Genomic DNA, 21,684 nt, shown 5'->3' on the forward strand with positions numbered 1-21,684 from the left:
TTACACTTGTTGCAAAATTTGGTGCAGAACCCCGAGTGATACTTTTCACACCTTTGGCATAGCTGCTTCTGATTGTTGTTGTTGTTGCGGTTATTATTGTTGTTGGGATGATTGTTGTAGTTGCTGTTGTTGTTGTTGTTGTTGTTGTTGTTGTTGGGCCGTTTGTTGTAGTTGCGATTGATGTTGCGATTGTTGGGATAATTGTTGCGATTATTGTTGTAATTGCTGTTGTTGTTGTATTGGTGATTCTTATCACCGTTTTCCGCCCACTTTCTTTTGACTTGTTTCACATTGGCCTCTTCAGCAGTCTGTTCTTTAATTCTTTCTTCAATCTGGTTCACTAGTTTGTGAGCCATTCTACATGCCTGTTGTATGGAGGCGGGCTCGTGTGAACTTATATCTTCTTGGATTCTTTCCGGTAATCCTTTCACAAACGCGTCGATCTTCTCTTCCTCATCTTCGAATGCTCCCGGACACAATAGGCACAATTCTGTGAATCGTCTTTCGTACGTGGTAATATCAAATCCTTGGGTTCGTAACCCTCTAAGTTCTGTCTTGAGCTTATTGACCTCGATTCTGGGACGGTACTTCTCGTTCATCAAGTGCTTGAATGCTGACCACGGTAGTGCGTACGCATCGTCTTATCCCACTTGCTCTAGATAGGTATTCCACCATGTTAACACAGAACCTGTGAAGGTATGCGTAGCGTACTTTACTTTGTCCTCTTCAGTACACTTACTTATGGCAAACACCGATTCGACCTTCTCGGTCCACCGTTTCAATCCGATCGGTCCTTCGGTTCCATCAAATTCCAAAGGTTTGAAGGCAGTGAATTCTTTGTAGGTGCATCCTACACGATTTCCTGTACTGCTAGATCCAATGTTATTGTTGGTATGTAGCGCAGCCTGTACTGCGGCTATGTTTGAAGCTAGAAAAGTACGGAATTCCTCTTCATTCATATTCACGGTGTGTCGAGTAGTCGGTGCCATTTCCTTCAAAATAGTCAAATGGAACAAGTTAATCATACAGAATATTAAGAGTAGTTAATAGTATTTCGTAGCATAATATGAACTCATTTATAAAAGCTTTTTCTTCATATTAGCATTTTATAAGTTTAAATTCGGGTAGTACCTACCCGTTAAGTTCATACTTAGTAGCTAATATACAATTCAACTACTACAATTCTATATGAAAAACTGATTATAATTATATTTCGCGTTCAAGCTTTTATACAATATTTTACAAACTTACAATACCACTTATTTTACATAAAGCATGAAATATAGCAGACAATAACTTTGATACAAGATAGTTGTGAAGATAATTCTAGCTAGTACACAAGTTGTTCAGCAAAGGCAATAAAGACACGTAATTCATACGTCCAGAAACAAGTCATGCATTCTGGTTTTAATAGGACTACTTCCCATCCTTGGTCTTGTGGAACATAACCGTTATGGCCGTTGATAAGACAGCGTGTTGTAACGTCGTCAAAGGGACGAGGGTTACGTAATGTCCAACAGTCCCGTAACAATCTAAAAACCTCATTTCTTACCCCAATTACCGACTCCGTCACTTGTGGAAACGTTTTGTTTAATAGTTGTAGCCCGATGTTCTTGTTCTCACTTTGGTGAGAAGCGAACATTACTAATCCGTAAGCATAACATGCTTCTTTATGTTGCATGTTAGCCGCTTTTTCTAAATCACGAAGTCCAATATTCGGATATATTGAGTCAAAATAATTTCTTAACCCATTGCGTAAAATAGCATTTGGGTTCCCCGCAATATATGCGTCAAAGTAAACACATCGTAACTTATGGATTTCCCAATGTGATATCCCCCATCTTTCGAACGAAAGCCTTTTATAAACCAAGGTATTCTTGGAACGTTCTTCGAATGTCTTACAAACTGATCTCGCCTTAAATAGTTGTGCCGAAGAATTCTGACCAACTCTAGACAAGATTTCATCAATCATGTCTCCGGGTAGGTCTCTTAAAATATTGGGTTGTCTATCCATTTTGTGTTTTTATACTGTAAAATAGACAAGAGTTAGATTCATAAAAAAAAATACTTATTAATACAAGCAATTTTTACATATATCATAAAGCATAAGCACACTATATTACATATATTACACCACACGAATACAACTATCTTATTCCGACTCGCTTGTTTCTTCTTCTTTGGTTTTGGTTCATTTTCCCAAGTTTCTAGGGATATATGATGTTCCCCTAATACGAGCCGTTATTTTCCACATTGGTTTAGAAAAACCTGGTGGTTTAGAGGTTCCCGGGTCATTGTTACAACTTAAGGACTTCGGGGGTTGACGATACATATAAAGTTCATCGGGGTTGGAATTAGATTTCTCTATTTTTATGCCCTTTCCCTTATTATTTTCTTTTGCCTTTTTAAATTCAGTTGGGGTAATTTCTATAACATCATCGGAATTCTCGTCGGAATCCGATTCATCGGAGAATTGGTAATCCTCCTAATATTTTGCTTCCTTAGCGGAAACACCATTGACCATAATTAACCTTGGTCGGTTGGTTGAGGATTTTCTTTTACTTAACCGTTTTATTATTTCCCCCACCGGTTCTATTTCTTCATCCGGTTCCGATTCTTCTTCCGGTTCCGATTCTTCTTCTGGTTCCGACTCTTCTTCCGGTTCCTCTTCGGGAACTTGTGAATCAGTCCACGAATCATTCCAATTTACATTTGACTCTTCATTATTATTAGGTGAGTCAATGGGACTTGTTCTAGAGGTAGACATCTATCACATAATATCAAACACATTAAGAGATTAATATATCACATAATATTCACATGTTAAAAATATATAGTTTCCAACAAAATTTGTTAAGCAATCATTTTTCAAGTAAACACGGTCGAAGTCCAGACTCACTAATGCATCCTAACAAACTAGATAAGACACACTAATGCAAAATTCTGGTTCTCTAAGACCAACGCTCTGATACCAACTGAAATGTCCCGTTCTTATTGATTAAAAACGTTCCATATTAATTGATTTCGTTGCGAGGTTTTGACCTCTATATGAGACGTTTTTCAAATACTGCATTCATTTTTAAAACAAACCATAACCTTTATTTCATAAATAAAGGTTTAAAAAGTTTTACGTAGATTATCAAATAATGATAATCTAAAATATCATGTTTACACACGACCATTACATAATGGTTTACAATACAAATATGTTACATCGAAATCAGTTTCTTGAATGCAGTTTTTACACAATATCGTATAAACATGGACTCCAAATCTTGTCCTTATTTTAGTATGCAACAGCGGAAGCTCTTAATATTCACCTGAGAATAAACATGCTTTAAACGTCAACAAAAATGTTGGTGAGTTATAGGTTTAACCTATATATATCAAATCGTAACAATAGACCACAAGATTTCATATTTCAATACACATCCCATACACAGAGATAAAAATCATTCATATGGTGAACACCTGGTAACCAACATTAACAAGATGCATATATAAGAATATCCCCATCATTCCGGGACACCCTTCGGATATGATATAAATTTCGAAGTACTAAAGCATCCGGTACTTTGGATGGGGTTTGTTAGGCCCAATAGATCTATCTTTAGGATTCGCGTCAATTAGGGTGTCTGTTCCCTAATTCTTAGATTACCAGACTTAATAAAAAGGGGCATATTCGATTTCGATAATTCAACCATAGAATGTAGTTTCACGTACTTGTGTCTATTTTGTAAATCATTTATAAAACCTGCATGTATTCTCATCCCAAAAATATTAGATTTTAAAAGTGGGACTATAACTCACTTTCACAGATTTTTACTTCGTCGAGAAGTAAGACTTGGCCACTGTTGATTCACGAACCTATAACAATATATACATATATATTAAAGTATGTTCAAAATATATTTACAACACTTTTAACATATTTTGATGTTTTAAGTTTATTAAGTCAGCTGTCCTCGTTAGTAACCTACAACTAGTTGTCCACAGTTAGATGTACAGAAATAAATCAATAAATATTATCTTGAATCAATCCACGACCCAGTGTATACGTATCTCAGTATTGATCACAACTCAAACTATATATATTTTGGAATCAACCTCAACCCTGTATAGCTAACTCCAACATTCACATATAGAGTGTCTATGGTTGTTCCGAAATATATATAGATGTGTCGACATGATAGGTCGAAACATTGTATACGTGTCTATCGTATCTCAAGATTACATAATATACAATACAAGTTGATTAAGTTATGGTTGGAATAGATTTGTTACCAATTTTCACGTAGCTAAAATGAGAAAAATTATCCAATCTTGTTTTACCCATAACTTCTTCATTTTAAATCCGTTTTGAGTGAATCAAATTGCTATGGTTTCATATTGAACTCTATTTTATGAATCTAAACAGAAAAAGTATGGGTTTATAGTCGGAAAAATAAGTTACAAGTCGTTTTTGTAAAGGTAGTCATTTCAGTCGAAAGAACGACGTCTAGATGACCATTTTAGAAAACATACTTCCACTTTGAGTTTAACCATAATTTTTGGATATAGTTTCATGTTCATAATAAAAATCATTTTCTCAGAATAACAACTTTTAAATCAAATTTTATCATAGTTTTTAATTAACTAACCCAAAACAGCCCGCGGTGTTACTACGACGGCGTAAATCCGGTTTTACGGTGTTTTTCGTGTTTCCAGGTTTTAAATCATTAAGTTAGCATATCATATAGATATAGAACATGTGTTTAGTTAATTTTAAAAGTCAAGTTAGAAGGATTAACTTTTGTTTGCGAACAAGTTTAGAATTAACTAAACTATGTTCTAGTGATTACGAGTTTAAACCTTCGAATAAGATAGTTTTATATATATGAATCGAATGATGTTATGAACATCATTACTACCTCAAGTTTAGTAGGTAAACCTACTGGAAGTGACAAGAAATGATCTAGCTTCAAAGGATCTTGGATGGCTTGAAAGTTCTTGAAGTAGGATCATGACACAAAAACAAGTTCAAGTAAGATTTTTACTCGAATTAAGATAGTTTATAGTTATAGAAATTGAATCAAAGTTTGAATATGAATATTAACTTGAATAAGAAAGATAACCTACTGTATATAACAAAGGTTTCTTGATCTTAGATGATTACTTGGAATGGATTAGAAAGCTTGGAAGTAAATTAGTAAACTTGAAGGGATTTTTGAAGTGTTCTTGAAGTGTTCTTCCTATGATGATTATAGCTTGATTCTTGAAGTGATTTTTGATGAAGATGATGATTAACTACCGGAAAAATACGTTCATAATAGTGTGGGTGTGTTGAGAGAGAATTAGAAAGAGAATTAGAAGTGAAATGGAGTGAATGATGAGTGGTAATTGGTGAGTGGTGAGTGGGGTTAAAAGGAGTTCTAGTTAGTTGACTAGCTCATGGTAGAAGTTAAAATTGATTAGTCATACATGACATAATCAAGAGTGGAATCCCATGCTAGTTCCTATTGGTATATACCCATAGTAAGTACGTTTTGAAGCTGTGTATAATACGGGTAAGAATACGACTAGAATTCTTGATGAAAGAAAAGAATGGGAAAGTAACTGTAACCATTTTCGTTAAGTATGAGTGTTTTGATATATGTCTTGAAGTCTTCCAAAAGTATTTTAATACATCTAAATACACTGCATGTATATACATTTTAACGGAGTCGTTAAGTCATCGTTAGTCGTTACATGTAAGTGTTGTTTTGAAACCTTTAAGTTAACGATCTCAATTAATGTTGTTAACCCATTGTTTATTATATCTAATGAGATGTTAAATTATTATATTATCATGATATTATGATATATTAATATATCTTAATATGATATATATACATTTAAATGTCGTTACAACGATAATCGTTACATATATGTCTCGTTTCGAAATCCTTAAGTTAGTAGTCTTGTTTATATGTATATAACTCATTGTTAATATACTTATGGAGATACTTACTTATCATAATCTCATGTTAACCATATTTATATCCATATATATATCGTCATGTCATTTTTACAAGTTTTAACGTTCGTGAATCGCCGGTCAACTTGGGTGGTCAATTGTCTATATGAAACATATTTCAGTTAATCAAGTCTTAACAAGTTTGATTGCTTAACATGTTGGAAACATTTAATCATGTAAATATCAATCTCAATTAATATATATAAACATGGAAAAGTTCGGGTCACTACATCTTTTTCTTCTCCTCATTCAACGTATAATATTTATATTATAATTTTAATTTTAATTTTAATTTATAATAATAAGGGTGTGTTAGCGAATGTTGTAAGGGTGTAAGTCGAAATTCTGTCCGTGTAACGCTACGCTATTTTTAATCATTGTAAGTTATGTTCAACCTTTTTACATTAATGTCTCGTAGCTAAGTTATTATTATGCTTATTTAATCCGAAGTAATCATGATGTTGGGCTAAAAATATTAAAATTGGGTAATTGGGCTTTGTACCATAATTAGGGTTTGGACAAAAGAACGACACTTGTGGAAATTAGACTATGGGCTATTAATGGGCTTTATATTTGTTTAACTAAATGATAGTTTGTTAATTTTAATATAAAGATTTACAATTGAACGTCCCTATAAATAACCATATACACTCGATCGGATACGATGGGTAGGGTATTTATATGTACGAATAATCGTTCATTTAATCGGACACGGGAATGGATTAATAGTCACTATAATTATTAAAACAGGGGTGAAATTATGTACAAGGACACTTGGAATAATTGATAACAAAGTATTAAAACCTTGGGTTACACTCAGTCGACATCCTGGTGTAATTATTAAACAAAGTAATAAAACCTTGTTAAAGTTTAAGTCCCCAATTAGTTGGAATATTTGACTTCGGGTATAAGGATAATTTGACGAGGACACTCGCACTTTATATTTATGACTGATGGACTGTTATGGACAAAAACCAGACGGACATATTAAATAATCCAGGACAAAGGACAATTAACCCATGGGCATAAAACTAAAATCAACACGTCAAACATCACGATTACGGAAGTTTAAATAAGCATAATTCTTTTATTTCATATTTAATTTCCTTTATTTTATATTTAATTGCACTTCTAATTATCGCATTTTTATTTATTGTTATTGTATTTAATTGCACTTTTAATTATAGTACTTTTTAATTATCGCAAGTTTATTTTATCGCACTTTTATTATTCGCAATTTCATTATCGTTATTTACTTTACGCTTTAAATTAAGTCTTTTATTTATTTAATATTTTACATTTTGTTTTAACTGCAACTAAAGTTTTTAAAATCGACAAACCGGTCATTAAACGGTAAAAACCCCCCTTTATAATAATAATATTACTTATATATATATTTGTATTTTTATAAATTTAAACTAATATAGCATTAAGCTTTGTGAAAAAGATTCCCTGTGGAATGAACCGGACTTACTAAAAACTACACTACTGTATGATTAGGTACACTGCCTATAAGTGTTGTAGCAAGGTCTAAGTATATCCATTCAATAAATAAATAAATATCTTGTGTAAAATTGTATCGTATTTAATAGTATTTCCTTGTAAAATTTAATAGTATTTTATACCCCTTAGCTTTCACTATCAGAACTCACCAACCTTTTGGTTGACACTCTAAAGTATGTTTATTCTTAGGTATAAAAGAAGTCTTCCGCTGTGCAATTGCTTATTTTAAAGATATTACTTGGAATCATTCATGACATATTTCAAAAGACGTTGCATTCGAGTCGTTGAGTTCATCAAGATTATTATTAAGTCAATTATAGTTGGATGTATTATGAAATGGTATGCATGTCGTCAACTTTCAACGAAATGAAAGTTTGTCTTTTAAAAACGAATGCAATATTTGTAAAATGTATCATATAGAGGTTAAGTACCTCGCGATGTAATCAACTATTGTGATTCATTTGTAATCGATGTGGACTTCGTCCGGATGGATTAGGACGGGTCTCTACATTCACAGCTTCTGCCCAATATGAATTTTTCAGCCCAGACTCAGCCAACATAGATCTTGATGCTTCAATGAGAGTTCTGTTTCTTCTTTCTGCAGCACCATTCTATTGAGGTGTTCTCACATCAGAGAAGTTCTGTGAAATACCTTTGTCAGTACAAAATTCTTCCAAAGTAGCATTTCTGAATTCTGTACCATGATCACTTCTAAGCTGTTTCACCAGTTGCTCATTCAGTAGTTCCATTCTTTTGATAAAATTGATAATTTCATCAGCAGCTTCACTCTTTTGCTTCAAAAAGAATACCCAAGTGTATCTAGAATATTCATCAACAACTACCAGTGTATACTTCTTCCCACTACAGCTGGCTATATTAACAGGACCAAAAAGATCCATATGAAGTAGGTGAAATGGTTTCTCAACAGATGAAATCTGTTTTGACTTGAATGAGGCATGGTGATGCTTCCCTTTTTTCACATCCAGGACACAGTCTGTCCTTCACACAAGACATTGTAGGTAGCCCAGACACCAAACTTTTACTAGATAACTTATGAATATCTTTGAAGTTAAGATGTGAGAGTCTCTTGTACCATAACCACTTAAGGTTGTCTGCTGCCTTTGAATAAAAACAAGTATCAGTTGTTGTGACTGCTGTGTTCATGTCAATTTGATACATGTTCTCATGTCTTTTTGCTGTCAGCAGTGGCTTCCTTGTCTTATAAAAAATAGTGCCAATCTTCCTTCTGAACTGGACTATCTTACTTTTGCTTGTCAGTTGGCTTATGCTGAGTAGATTATGTTTAAGCCCAACGACATATGCTACATTTGAAAATGTAACATTCCCATTTATTAAAGTACCAAAACCCTTTGTATAACCCAATAAATTATCTCCATATGATACAACTAGACCATCCTTTTCTTGATAGTCCATCAGAAGGGACTTACATCCGGTCATATGTCTTAAACAACCACTATCGAGATACCAGATTTGCTTGTTTTGAATGCCCTACACAGTAGCTAAGAGATTAGTTCTTTTTGGGAACCCATCCAAGGATGGGTTCTGGAAGGGTCATCTTTGATGATCTCTTCCTATCTGCTGGCTTGCTTGAAGAGGCAGCAGCAGATGGGGTTAGGGTTAGAGTACACCGGTTGACTAAGTGAAACTTGCTGCCACACTTGTAGCATTTTCTCACATTTGGTATCGGTGACTGGTCATACACTGAGTAAATGGGTGCAGTAAGATCGGGTATACTTTCAGATATGGAAGCTATGAGCTGGTCAAGCTTGACAGTCATTATCTCAGTGATAGATGACTCAGCACATGATTCCACAATTTGGTTCACTTTAGCTTTTCCCTTAAGGGCAGCTTTCCTTTTAGAACCAGTACCATAATTATGGTATACTGCCTTGCCTTTGTTGTTCGATGAGCCAGTGTGAGAAGTTAATGACCCGTCAGCTGATACCGGACGATTCGTGTGAATCTTGATTGCTGCCTTTGACTTGACAGTATTGCGTTTTGCTGGCTTGTCAGCAGCTACTGGTTGACCAGTACAATTTTCATCAGCTGGCTCAGCATTGGTGGAATTTGAACATGAAGGGGAATCAATTGTTTTTTACTTTCTTTGGTTGTTTTCAGTGATTTCCCTTTTAATGCGTCTTTCCTTTGGAGTCATGTAGTAAATGCTTGAGGGATCAGTAGTTTCATCAATTGAAGTACTGGTTTCCTTGGCTTTTACTTCATCCTCCAAGATTTCTTTCATGGACGGTGGTGGGGTCTCTGTAGGTCTGACAAACTTATTTGTTAAGACCTTTTTTACCCTTAACTATATTGGCAAAAGTATTTGGCAATACAGCTTCAGGATCAGTTTCGAGAATGGAGTCCATGTAAGTAACTTCTGCAAGAGCAGCAGCAACAGCATATTCACCAGCAAAGAATGCTTCAACTTGGGCAGGCACCTGCTCATTCACACATTTTGCTGTGCGTTGAGCAGATGTACACCAGGAAGCAACAATCTTTTTGAGATCATTTAGCTAGTTCTTGACCTCTGCTGCCTCAACATGAAGAGACTTTAAAGCAAAATTTTGTTTTTCAAGTTTTGAAATTTCATCTTTCAAGATTTTAATTTCATCATTTTTGCCTTTAAGTTTTTCATTTAGAGATTTGTTATCAGATTTTAAAACTTCTTCACGTTTACTGCCTCTACATAAATCAACTCTTAGGTAGTCAAACATTTCAACTTTTTCATCATCAGTATAAGTTCGAAAATTATCAACCTTATACAGCATTTCAGACTTCCATTGAGGTGAATCCTTTTTCAGATCATCTTCCCTCATATCAGCCATAAACGTACTACCATTATCATCCTCATCGGACTCCTCGACGTCCTTGGCCATCAAACACAGCTTTCTACCAGAAGCATAACCAGCATCATCATCATCAGTATCACTGTCAGACAATGAAGAAGAGCTGGTTTCATCCCAGTCATGATGCTCAGCGACTAGAACCTTTTCTGGCTTCTTTCCCTTCTTATCAGCCTTTGCACTTTCCTTCATCTGAGCTTTCATTGCTTTATACTTGTTCTTGTACTTGTTAGCTTTTGAGAAAGAGTTAGCATGTGAGACAGAAGGTTTTCTGGACATGCATTCAGCAGCAAAATGTCCAACCTTCTCACAATTGTAACACTCAGATTTAGGACCCTTGTGTAGTGACCCGAACTTTTCCATGTTTATATATATTAATTGAGATTGATATTTACATGATTAAATGTTTCCAACATGTTAAGCAATCAAACTTGTTAAGACTTGATTAATTGAAATATGTTTCATATAGACAATTGACCACCCAAGTTGACCGGCGATTCACGAACGTTAAAACTTGTAAAAATGACATGACGATATATATATATGTATATACATATGGTTAACATGATACTATGATAAGTAAACATATCATTAAGTATATTAACAATGAACTACATATGTAAAAACAAGACTACTAACTTAATGATTTTTAAACGAGACATATATGTAACGATTATCGTTGTAAAGACATTTAATGGATATATATCATATTAAGAAATATTCATACATGATAATATCATGATAATATAATAATTTAAAATCTCATTTGATATTATAAACATTGGGTTAACAACATTTAACAAGATCGTTAACCTAAAGGTTTCAAAACAACACTTACATGTAACGACTAACGATGACTTAACGACTCAGTTAAAATGTATATACATGTAGTGTTTTAATATGTATTTATACACTTTTGAAAGACTTCAATACACTTATCAAAATACTTCTACTTAACAAAAATGCTTACAATTACATCCTCGTTCAGTTTCATCAATAATTCTACTCGTATGCACCCGTATTCATACTCGTACAATACACAGCTTTTAGATGTATGTACTATTGGTATATACACTCCAATGATCAGCTCTTAGCAGCCCATGTGAGTCACCTAACACATGTGGGAACCATCATTTGGCAACTAGCATGAAATATCTCATAAAATTACAAAAATATGAGTAATCATTCATGACTTATTTACATGAAAACAAAATTACATATCCTTTATATCTAATCCATACACCAACGACCAAAAACACCTACAAACACTTTCATTCTTCAATTTTCTTCATCTAATTGATCTCTCTCAAGTTCTATCTTCAAGTTCTAAGTGTTCTTCATAAATTCTACAAGTTCTAGTTACATAAAATCAAGAATACTTTCAAGTTTGCTAGCTCACTTTCAATCTTGTAAGGTGATCATCCAACCTCAAGAAATCTTTGTTTCTTACAGTAGGTTATCATTCTAATACAAGGTAATAATCATATTCAAACTTTGGTTCAATTTCTATAACTATAACAATCTTATTTCAAGTGATGATCTTACTTGAACTTGTTTTCGTGTCATGATTCTGCTTCAAGAACTTCGAGCCATCCAAAGATCCGTTGAAGCTAGATCCATTTTTCTCTTTTCCAGTAGGTTTATCCAAGGAACTTAAGGTAGTAATGATGTTCATAACATCATTCGATTCATACATATAAAGCTATCTTATTCGAAGGTTTAAACTCGTAATCACTATAACATAGTTTAGTTAATTCTAAACTTGTTCGCAAACAAAAGTTAATCCTTCTAACTTGACTTTTAAAATCAACTAAACACATGTTCTATATCTATATGATATGCTAACTTAATGATTTAAAACCTGGAAACACGAAAAACACCGTAAAATTGGATTTACGCCGTCGTAGTAACACCGCGGGCTGTTTTGGGTTAGTTAATTAAAAACTATGATAAACTTTGATTTAAAAGTTGTTATTCTGAGAAAATGATTTTTATTATGAACATGAAACTATATCCAAAAATTATGGTTAAACTCAAAGTGGAAGTATGTTTTCTAAAATAGTCATCTAGACGTCGTTCTTTCGACTGAAATGACTACCTTTACAAAAATGACTTGTAACTTATTTTTCCGACTATAAACCCATACTTTTTCTGTTTAGATTCATAAAATAGAGTTCAATATGAAACCATAGCAATTTGATTCACTCAAAACGGATTTAAAATGAAGAAGTTATGGGTAAAACAAGATTGGATAATTTTTCTCATTTTAGCTACGTGAAAATTGGTAACAAATCTATTCCAACCATAACTTAATCAACTTGTATTGTATATTATGTAATCTTGAGATACCATAGACACGTATACAATGTTTCGACCTATCATGTCGACACATCTATATATATTTCGGAACAACCATAGACACTCTATATGTGAATGTTGGAGTTAGCTATACAGGGTTGAGGTTGATTCCAAAATATATATAGTTTGAGTTGTGATCAATACTGAGATACGTATACACTCGGTCGTGGATTGATTCAAGATAATATTTATCGATTTATTTCTGTACATCTAACTGTGGACAACTAGTTATAGGTTACTAATGAGGACAGCTGACTTAATAAACTTAAAACATCAAAATATATTAAAAGTGTTGTAAATATATTTTGAACATACTTTGATATATATGTATATATTGTTATAGGTTCATGAATCAACCAGTGGCCAAGTCTTACTTCCCGACGAAGTAAAAATCTGTGAAAGTGAGTTATAGTCCCACTTTTAAAATCTAATATTTTTGGGATGAGAATACATGCAGGTTTTATAAATGATTTACAAAATAGACACAAGTACGTGAAACTACATTCTATGGTTGAATTATCGAAATCGAATATGCCCTTTTTTATTAAGTCTGGTAATCTAAGAATTAGGGAACAGACACCCTAATTGACGCGAATCCTAAAGATAGATCTATTGGACCTAACAAACCCCATCCAAAGTACCGGATGCTTTAGTACTTCGAAATTTATATCATATCCGAAGGGTGTCCCGGAATGATGGGGATATTCTTATATATGCATCTTGTTAATGTCGGTTACCAGGTGTTCACCATATGAATGATTTTTATCTCTATGTATGGGATGTGTATTGAAATATGAAATCTTGTGGTTTATTGTTACGATTTGATATATATAGGTTAAACCTATAACTCACCAACATTTTTGTTGACGTTTTAAGCATGTTTATTCTCAGGTGATTATTAAGAGCTTCCGCTATCGCATACTTAAATAAGGACGAGATTTGGAGTCCATGCTTGTATGATATTGTGTAAAAACTGCATTCAAGAATCTTATTTTGTTGTAACATATTTGTATTGTAAACCATTATGTAATGGTCGTGTGTAAACAGGATATTTTAGATTATCATTATTTGATAATCTACGTAAAGCTTTTTAAACCTTTATTGATGAAATAAAGGTTATGGTTTGTTTTAAAATGAATGCAGTCTTTGAAAAACGTCTCATATAGAGGTCAAAACCTCGCAACGAAATCAATTAATATGGAACGTTTTTAATCAATAAGAACGGGACATTTCAGTTGGTATCCGAGCGTTGGTCTTAGAGAACCAGAATTTTGCATTAGTGTGTCTTATCTAGTTTGTTAGGATGCATTAGTGAGTCTGGACTTCGACCGAGTTTACTTGAAAAATGATTGCTTAACAAATTTTGTTGGAAACTATATATTTTTAACATGTGAATATTATGTGATATATTAATCTCTTAACGCGTTTGATATTATGTGATAGATGTCTACCTTTAGAACAAGTCCCATTGACTCACCTAATAATAATGAAGAGTCAAATGTAAATTGGAATGATTCGTGGACTGATTCACAAGTTCCCGAAGAGGAACCGGAAGAAGAGTCGGAACCGGAAGAAGAATCGGAACCGGAAGGAGAATCGGAACCGGATGAAGAAATAGAACCGGTGGGGGAAATAATAAAACGATTAAGTAAAAGAAAATCCTCAACCAACCGACCAAGGTTAATTATGGTCAATGGTGTTTCCGCCAAGGAAGCAAAATATTGGGAGGATTACCAATTCTCCGATGAATCGGATTCCGACGAGAATTCCGATGATGTTATAGAAATTACCCCAACTGAATTTAAAAAGGCAAAAGAAAATAATAAGGGAAAGGGCATAAAAATAGAGAAATCTAATTCCAACCCCGATGAACTTTATATGTATCGTCAACCCCCGAAGTCCTTAAGTTGCAACAATGACCCGGGAACCTCTAAACCACCAGGTTTTTCTAAACCAATGTGGATAACGTCGGCTCGTATTAGGGGAACATCATATATCCCTAGAAACTTGGCAAAACGAACCAAAACTGAAGAAGAAGAAACAAGCGAGTCGGAATAAGATAGTTGTATTCGTGTGGTGTAATATAAGTAATATAGTGTGCTTATGCTTTATGATATATGTAAAAATTGCTTGTATTAATAAGTATTTTTTTTTATGAATCTAACTCTTGTCTATTTTACAGTATAAAAACACAAAATGGATAGACAACCCAATATTTTAAGAGACCTACCCGGAGACATGATTGATGAAATCTTGTCTAGAGTCGGTCAGAATTCTTCGGCACAACTATTTAAGGCGAGATCAGTTTGTAAGACATTCGAAGAACGTTCCAAGAATGCCTTGGTTTATAAAAGGCTTTCGTTCGAAAGATGGGGGATATCACATTGGGAAATCCATAAGTTACGATGTGTTTACTTTGACGCATATATTGCGGGGAACCCAAATGCTATTTTACGCAATGGGTTAAGAAATTATTTTGACTCAATATATCCGAATATTGGACTTCGTGATTTAGAAAAAGCGGCTAACATGCAACATAAAGAAGCATGTTATGCTTACGGATTAGTAATGTTCGCTTCTCACCAAAGTGAGAACAAGAACATCGGGCTACAACTATTAAACAAAACGTTCCCACAAGTGACGGAGTCGGTAATTGGGGTAAGAAATGAGGTTTTTAGATTGTTACGGGACTGTTGGACATTACGTAACCCTCGTCCCTTTGACGACGTTACAACACGCTGTCTTATCAACGGCCATAACGGTTATGTTCCACAAGACCAAGGATGGGAAGTAATCCTAGTAAAACCAGAATGCATGACTTGTTTCTGGACGTATGAATTACGTGTCTTTATTGCCTTTGCTGAACGACTTGTGTACTAGCTAGAATTATCTTCACAACCATCTTGTATCAAATTTATTGTGTGCTATATTTCATGTTATATGTAAAATAAGCGGTATTGTAAGTTTGTAAAATATTGTGTAAAAGTTTGAATGCGAAATATTATTATAATCAGTTTTTCATATAGAATTGTAGTAGTTGAATTGTATATTAGCTACTAAGTATGAACTTAACGGGTAGGTACTACCCGAATTTAAACTTATAAAACGCTAATACGAAGAAAAAGCTTTTATAAATGAGTTCATATTATGCTACGAAATACTATTAACTACTCTTAATATTCTGTATGATTAACTAGTTCCATTTGAATATTTTGAAGGAAATGGCACCGACTACTCGACACACAGTGAATATGAATGAAGAGGAATTCCGTACTTTTCTAGCTTCAAACATAGCCGCAGTACAGGCTGCACTACATACCAACAATAACCTTGGATCTAGCAGTACAGGAAATCGTGTAGGATGCACCTACAAAGAATTCACTGCCTGCAAACCTTTGGAATTTGATGGAACCGAAGGACCGATCGGATTGAAACGGTGGACCGAGAAGGTCGAATCGGTGTTTGCCATAAGTAAGTGTACTGAAGAGGACAAAGTGAAGTACGCTACGCATACCTTCACAGGTTCTGCGTTAACATGGTGGAATACCTATCTAGAGCAAGTGGGACAAGACGATGCGTACGCACTACCGTGGTCAGTATTCAAGCACTTGATGAACGAGAAGTACCGTCCCAGAACCGAGGTCAATAAGCTCAAGACAGAACTTAGAGGGTTACGAACCCAAAGATTTGATATTACCACGTACGAAAGACGATTCACAGAATTGTGCCTATTGTGTCCGGGAGCATTCGAAGATGAGGAATAGAAGATCGACGCGTTTGTGAAAGGATTACCGGAAAGAATCCAAGAAGATATAAGTTCACACGAGCCCGCCTCCATACAACAGGCATGTAGAATGGCTCACAAACTAGTGAACCAGATTGAAGAAAGAATTAAAGAACAGACTGCTGAAGATGCCAATGTGAAGCAAGTCAAAAGAAAGTGGGAGGAAAACGGTGATAAGAATCACCAATACAACAACAACAGCAATTACAACAATAATCGCAACAATTATCCCAACAATCGCAACATCAATCGCAACTACAACAAACGGCCCAACAACAACAACAACAACAACAACAACAACAACAACAACAACAACAACAACAACAACAACAACAGCAGCAACTACAACAATCATCCCAACAACAATAATAACCGCAACAAAAACAACAATCAGAAGCAGCTATGCCAAAGGTGTGAAAAGTATCACTCGGGGTTCTGCACCAAATTTTGCAACAAGTGTAAAAGAAATGGTCATAGCGCGGCGAAGTGTGAGGTCTAAGGACCAGGGGTTAATAGAACGAAAGGAACAAATGGTGTCGGAACGAGTAATGGCGGAGGAAGTAGTGTCGGAGCAAATTATGCCAATGTAGTTTGTTATAAATGTGGAAAACCGGGCCACATTATTAGAAATTGCCCGAACCAGGAGAACACGAATGGACAAGGCCGCGGAAGAGTTTTCAATATTAATGCGGCAGAGGCACAAGAAGACCCGGAGCTTGTTACGGGTACGTTTCTTATTGACAATAAATCTGCTTACGTTTTATTTGATTCGGGTGCGGATAGAAGCTATATGAGTAGAGATTTTTGTGCTAAATTAAGTTGTCCATTGACGCCTTTGGATAGTAAATTTTTACTCGAATTAGCAAATGGTAAATTAATTTCAGCAGATAATATATGTCGGAATCGAGAAATTAAACTGGTTAGCGAAACATTTAAGATTGATTTGATACCAGTAGAGTTAGGGAGTTTTGATGTGATAATCAGTATGGACTGGTTGAAAGAAGTGAAAGCAGAGATCGTTTGTTACAAAAATGCAATTCGCATTATACGAGAAAAAGGAAAACCCTTAATGGTGTACGGAGAAAAGGGCAACACGAAGCTACATCTTATTAGTAATTTGAAGGCACAAAAACTAATAAGAAAAGGTTGCTATGCTATTCTAGCACACGTCGAGAAAGTACAAACTGAAGAAAAGAGCATCAATGATGTTCCCATTGCAAAAGAATTTCCCGATGTATTTCCGAAAGAATTACCGGGATTACCCCCACATCGATCCGTTGAATTTCAAATAGAACTTGTACCAGGAGCTGCACCAATAGCTCGTACTCCTTACAGACTCGCACCCAGCGAGATGAAAGAACTGCAAAGCCAATTACAAGAACTTTTAGAGCGTGGTTTCGTTCGACCAAGCACATCACCGTGGGGAGCTCCTGTTTTGTTTGTCAAGAAGAAAGATGGTACATTCAGATTGTGTATCGACTACCGAGAGTTGAACAAACTTACCATCAAGAACCGCTACCCACTACCGAGAATTGACGACTTATTTGATCAACTACAAGGCTCGTCTGTTTATTCAAAGATTGACTTACGTTCCGGGTATCATCAAATGCGGGTGAAAGAAGATGATATTCCAAAGACTGCTTTCAGAACACGTTACGGTCATTACGAGTTTATGGTCATGCCGTTTGGTTTAACTAATGCACCAGCTGTGTTCATGGACCTTATGAACCGAGTGTGTGGACTATACCTTGACAAGTTTGTCATTGTTTTCATTGATGACATACTTATTTACTCAAAGAATGACCAAGAACACGGTGAACATTTGGGAAAGGTGTTAGAAGTATTGAGGAAGGAAGAATTGTACGCTAAGTTTTCAAAGTGTGCATTTTGGTTGGAAGAAGTTCAATTCCTCGGTCACATAGTGAACAAAGAAGGTATTAAGGTGGATCCGGCAAAGATAGAAACTGTTGAAAAGTGGGAAACCCCGAAAACTCCGAAACACATACGCCAGTTTTTAGGACTAGTTGGTTACTACAGAAGGTTCATCCAAGACTTTTCCAGAATAGCAAAACCCTTGACCGCATTAATGCATAAAGGGAAGAAATTTGAATGGAATGATGAACAAGAGAAAGCGTTTCAGTTATTGAAGAAAAAGCTAACTACGGCACCTATATTGTCATTGCCTGAAGGGAATGATGATTTTGTGAAATATTGTGATGCATCAAAGCAAGGTCTCGGTTGTGTATTAATGCAACGAACGAAGGTGATTGCTTATGCGTCTAGACAATTGAAGATTCACGAACAAAATTATACGACGCATGATTTAGAATTAGGCGCGGTTGTTTTTGCATTAAAGACTTGGAGGCACTACTTATATGGGGTCAAAAGTATTATATATACCGACCACAAAAGTCTTCAACACATATTTAATCAGAAACAACTAAATATGAGGCAGCGTAGGTGGATTGAATTATTGAATGATTACGACTTTGAGATTCGTTACCACCCGGGGAAGGCAAATGTGGTAGCCGATGCCTTAAGCAGGAAGGACAGAGAACCCATTCGAGTAAAATCTATGAATATAATGATTCATAATATTACTACTCAAATAAAGGAGGCACAACAAGGAGTTTTAAAAGAGGGAAATTTAAAGGATGAAATACCCAAAGGATCGGAGAAGCATCTTAATATTCGGGAAGACGGAACCCGGTATAGAGCTGAAAGGATTTGGGTACCAAAATTTGGAGATATGAGAGAAATGGTACTTAGAGAAGCTCATAAAACCAGATACTCAATACATCCTGGAACGGGGAAGATGTACAAGGATCTCAAGAAACATTTTTGGTGGCCGGGTATGAAAGCCGATGTTGCTAAATACGTAGGAGAATGTTTGACGTGTTCTAAGGTCAAAGCTGAGCATCAGAAACCATCAGGTCTACTTCAACAACCCAAAATCCCGGAATGGAAATGGGAAAACATTACCATGGATTTCATCACTAAATTGCCAAGGACTGCAAGTGGTTTTGATACTATTTGGGTAATAGTTGATCGTCTCACCAAATCAGCACACTTCCTACCAATAAGAGAAGATGACAAGATGGAGAAGTTAGCACGACTGTATTTGAAGGAAGTCGTCTCCAGACATGGAATACCAATCTCTATTATCTCTGATAGGGATGGCAGATTTATTTCAAGATTCTGGCAGACATTACAGCAAGCATTAGGAACTCGTCTAGACATGAGTACTGCCTATCATCCACAAACTGATGGGCAGAGCGAAAGGACGATACAAACACTTGAAGACATGCTACGAGCATGTGTTATTGATTTCGGAAATAGTTGGGATCGACATCTACCGTTAGCAGAATTTTCCTACAACAACAGCTACCATTCAAGCATTGAGATGGCGCCGTTTGAAGCACTTTATGGTAGAAAGTGCAGGTCTCCGATTTGTTGGAGTGAAGTGGGGGATAGACAAATTACGGGTCCGGAGATTATACAAGAAACTACCGAGAAGATCATCCAAATTCAACAACGGTTGAAAACCGCCCAAAGTCGACAAAAGAGCTACGCTGACATTAAAAGAAAAGATATAGAATTTGAAATTGGAGAGATGGTCATGCTTGAAGTTACACCTTGGAAAGGCGTTGTTCGATTTGGTAAACGAGGGAAATTAAATCCAAGGTATATTGGACCATTCAAGATTATTGATCGTGTCGGACCAGTAGCTTACCGACTTGAGTTACCGCAACAACTCGCGGCTGTACATAACACTTTCCACGTCTCGAATTTGAAGAAATGTTTTGCTAAAGAAGATCTCACTATTCCATTACATGAAATCTAAATCAACGAAAAACTTCAATTCATCGAAGAACCCGTCGAAATAATGGATCGTGAGGTTAAAAGACTTAAGCAAAACAAGATACCAATTGTTAAGGTTCAATGGAATGCTCGTAGAGGACCCGAGTTCACCTAGGAGCATGAAGATTAGATGAAGAAGAAATACCCGCATCTATTTCCAGAAGATTCGTCAACACCTTCAACAGCTTAAAATTTCGGGACGAAATTTATTTAACGGGTAGGTACTGTAGTGACCCGAACTTTTCCATGTTTATATATATTAATTGAGATTGATATTTACATGATTAAATGTTTCCAACATGTTAAGCAATCAAACTTGTTAAGACTTGATTAATTGAAATATGTTTCATATAGACAATTGACCACCCAAGTTGACCGGCGATTCACGAACGTTAAAACTTGTAAAAATGACATGACGATATATATATGGATATACATATGGTTAACATGATACTATGATAAGTAAACATATCATTAAGTATATTAACAATGAACTACATATGTAAAAACAAGACTACTAACTTAATGATTTTTAAACGAGACAAATATGTAACGATTATCGTTGTAAAGACATTTAATGGATATATATCATATTAAGAGATATTCATACATGATAATATCATGATAATATAATAATTTAAAATCTCATTTGATATTATAAACATTGGGTTAACAACATTTAACAAGATCGTTAACCTAAAGGTTTCAAAACAACACTTACATGTAACGACTAACGATGACTTAACGACTCAGTTAAAATGTATATACATGTAGTGTTTTAATATGTATTTATACACTTTTTAAAGACTTCAATACACTTATCAAAATACTTCTACTTAACAAAAATGCTTACAATTACATCCTCATTCAGTTTCATCAACAATTCTACTCGTATGCACCCGTATTCATACTCGTACAATACACAGCTTTTAGATGTATGTACTATTGGTATATACACTCCAATGATCAGCTCTTAGCAGCCCATGTGAGTCACCTAACACATGTGGGAACCATCATTTGGCAACTAGCATGAAATATCTCATAAAATTACAAAAATATGAGTAATCATTCATGACTTATTTACATGAAAACAAAATTACATATCCTTTATATCTAATCCATACACCAACGACCAAAAACACCTACAAACACTTTCATTCTTCAATTTTCTTCATCTAATTGATCTCTCTCAAGTTCTATCTTCAAGTTCTAAGTGTTCTTCATAAATTCTACAAGTTCTAGTTACATAAAATCAAGAATACTTTCAAGTTTGCTAGCTCACTTTCAATCTTGTAAGGTGATCATCCAACCTCAAGAAA

The sequence above is a fragment of the Rutidosis leptorrhynchoides genome, chromosome 6, assembly GCF_046630445.1.
Source record: "Rutidosis leptorrhynchoides isolate AG116_Rl617_1_P2 chromosome 6, CSIRO_AGI_Rlap_v1, whole genome shotgun sequence".
Classification (NCBI taxonomy): Eukaryota; Viridiplantae; Streptophyta; class Magnoliopsida; order Asterales; family Asteraceae; genus Rutidosis; species Rutidosis leptorrhynchoides.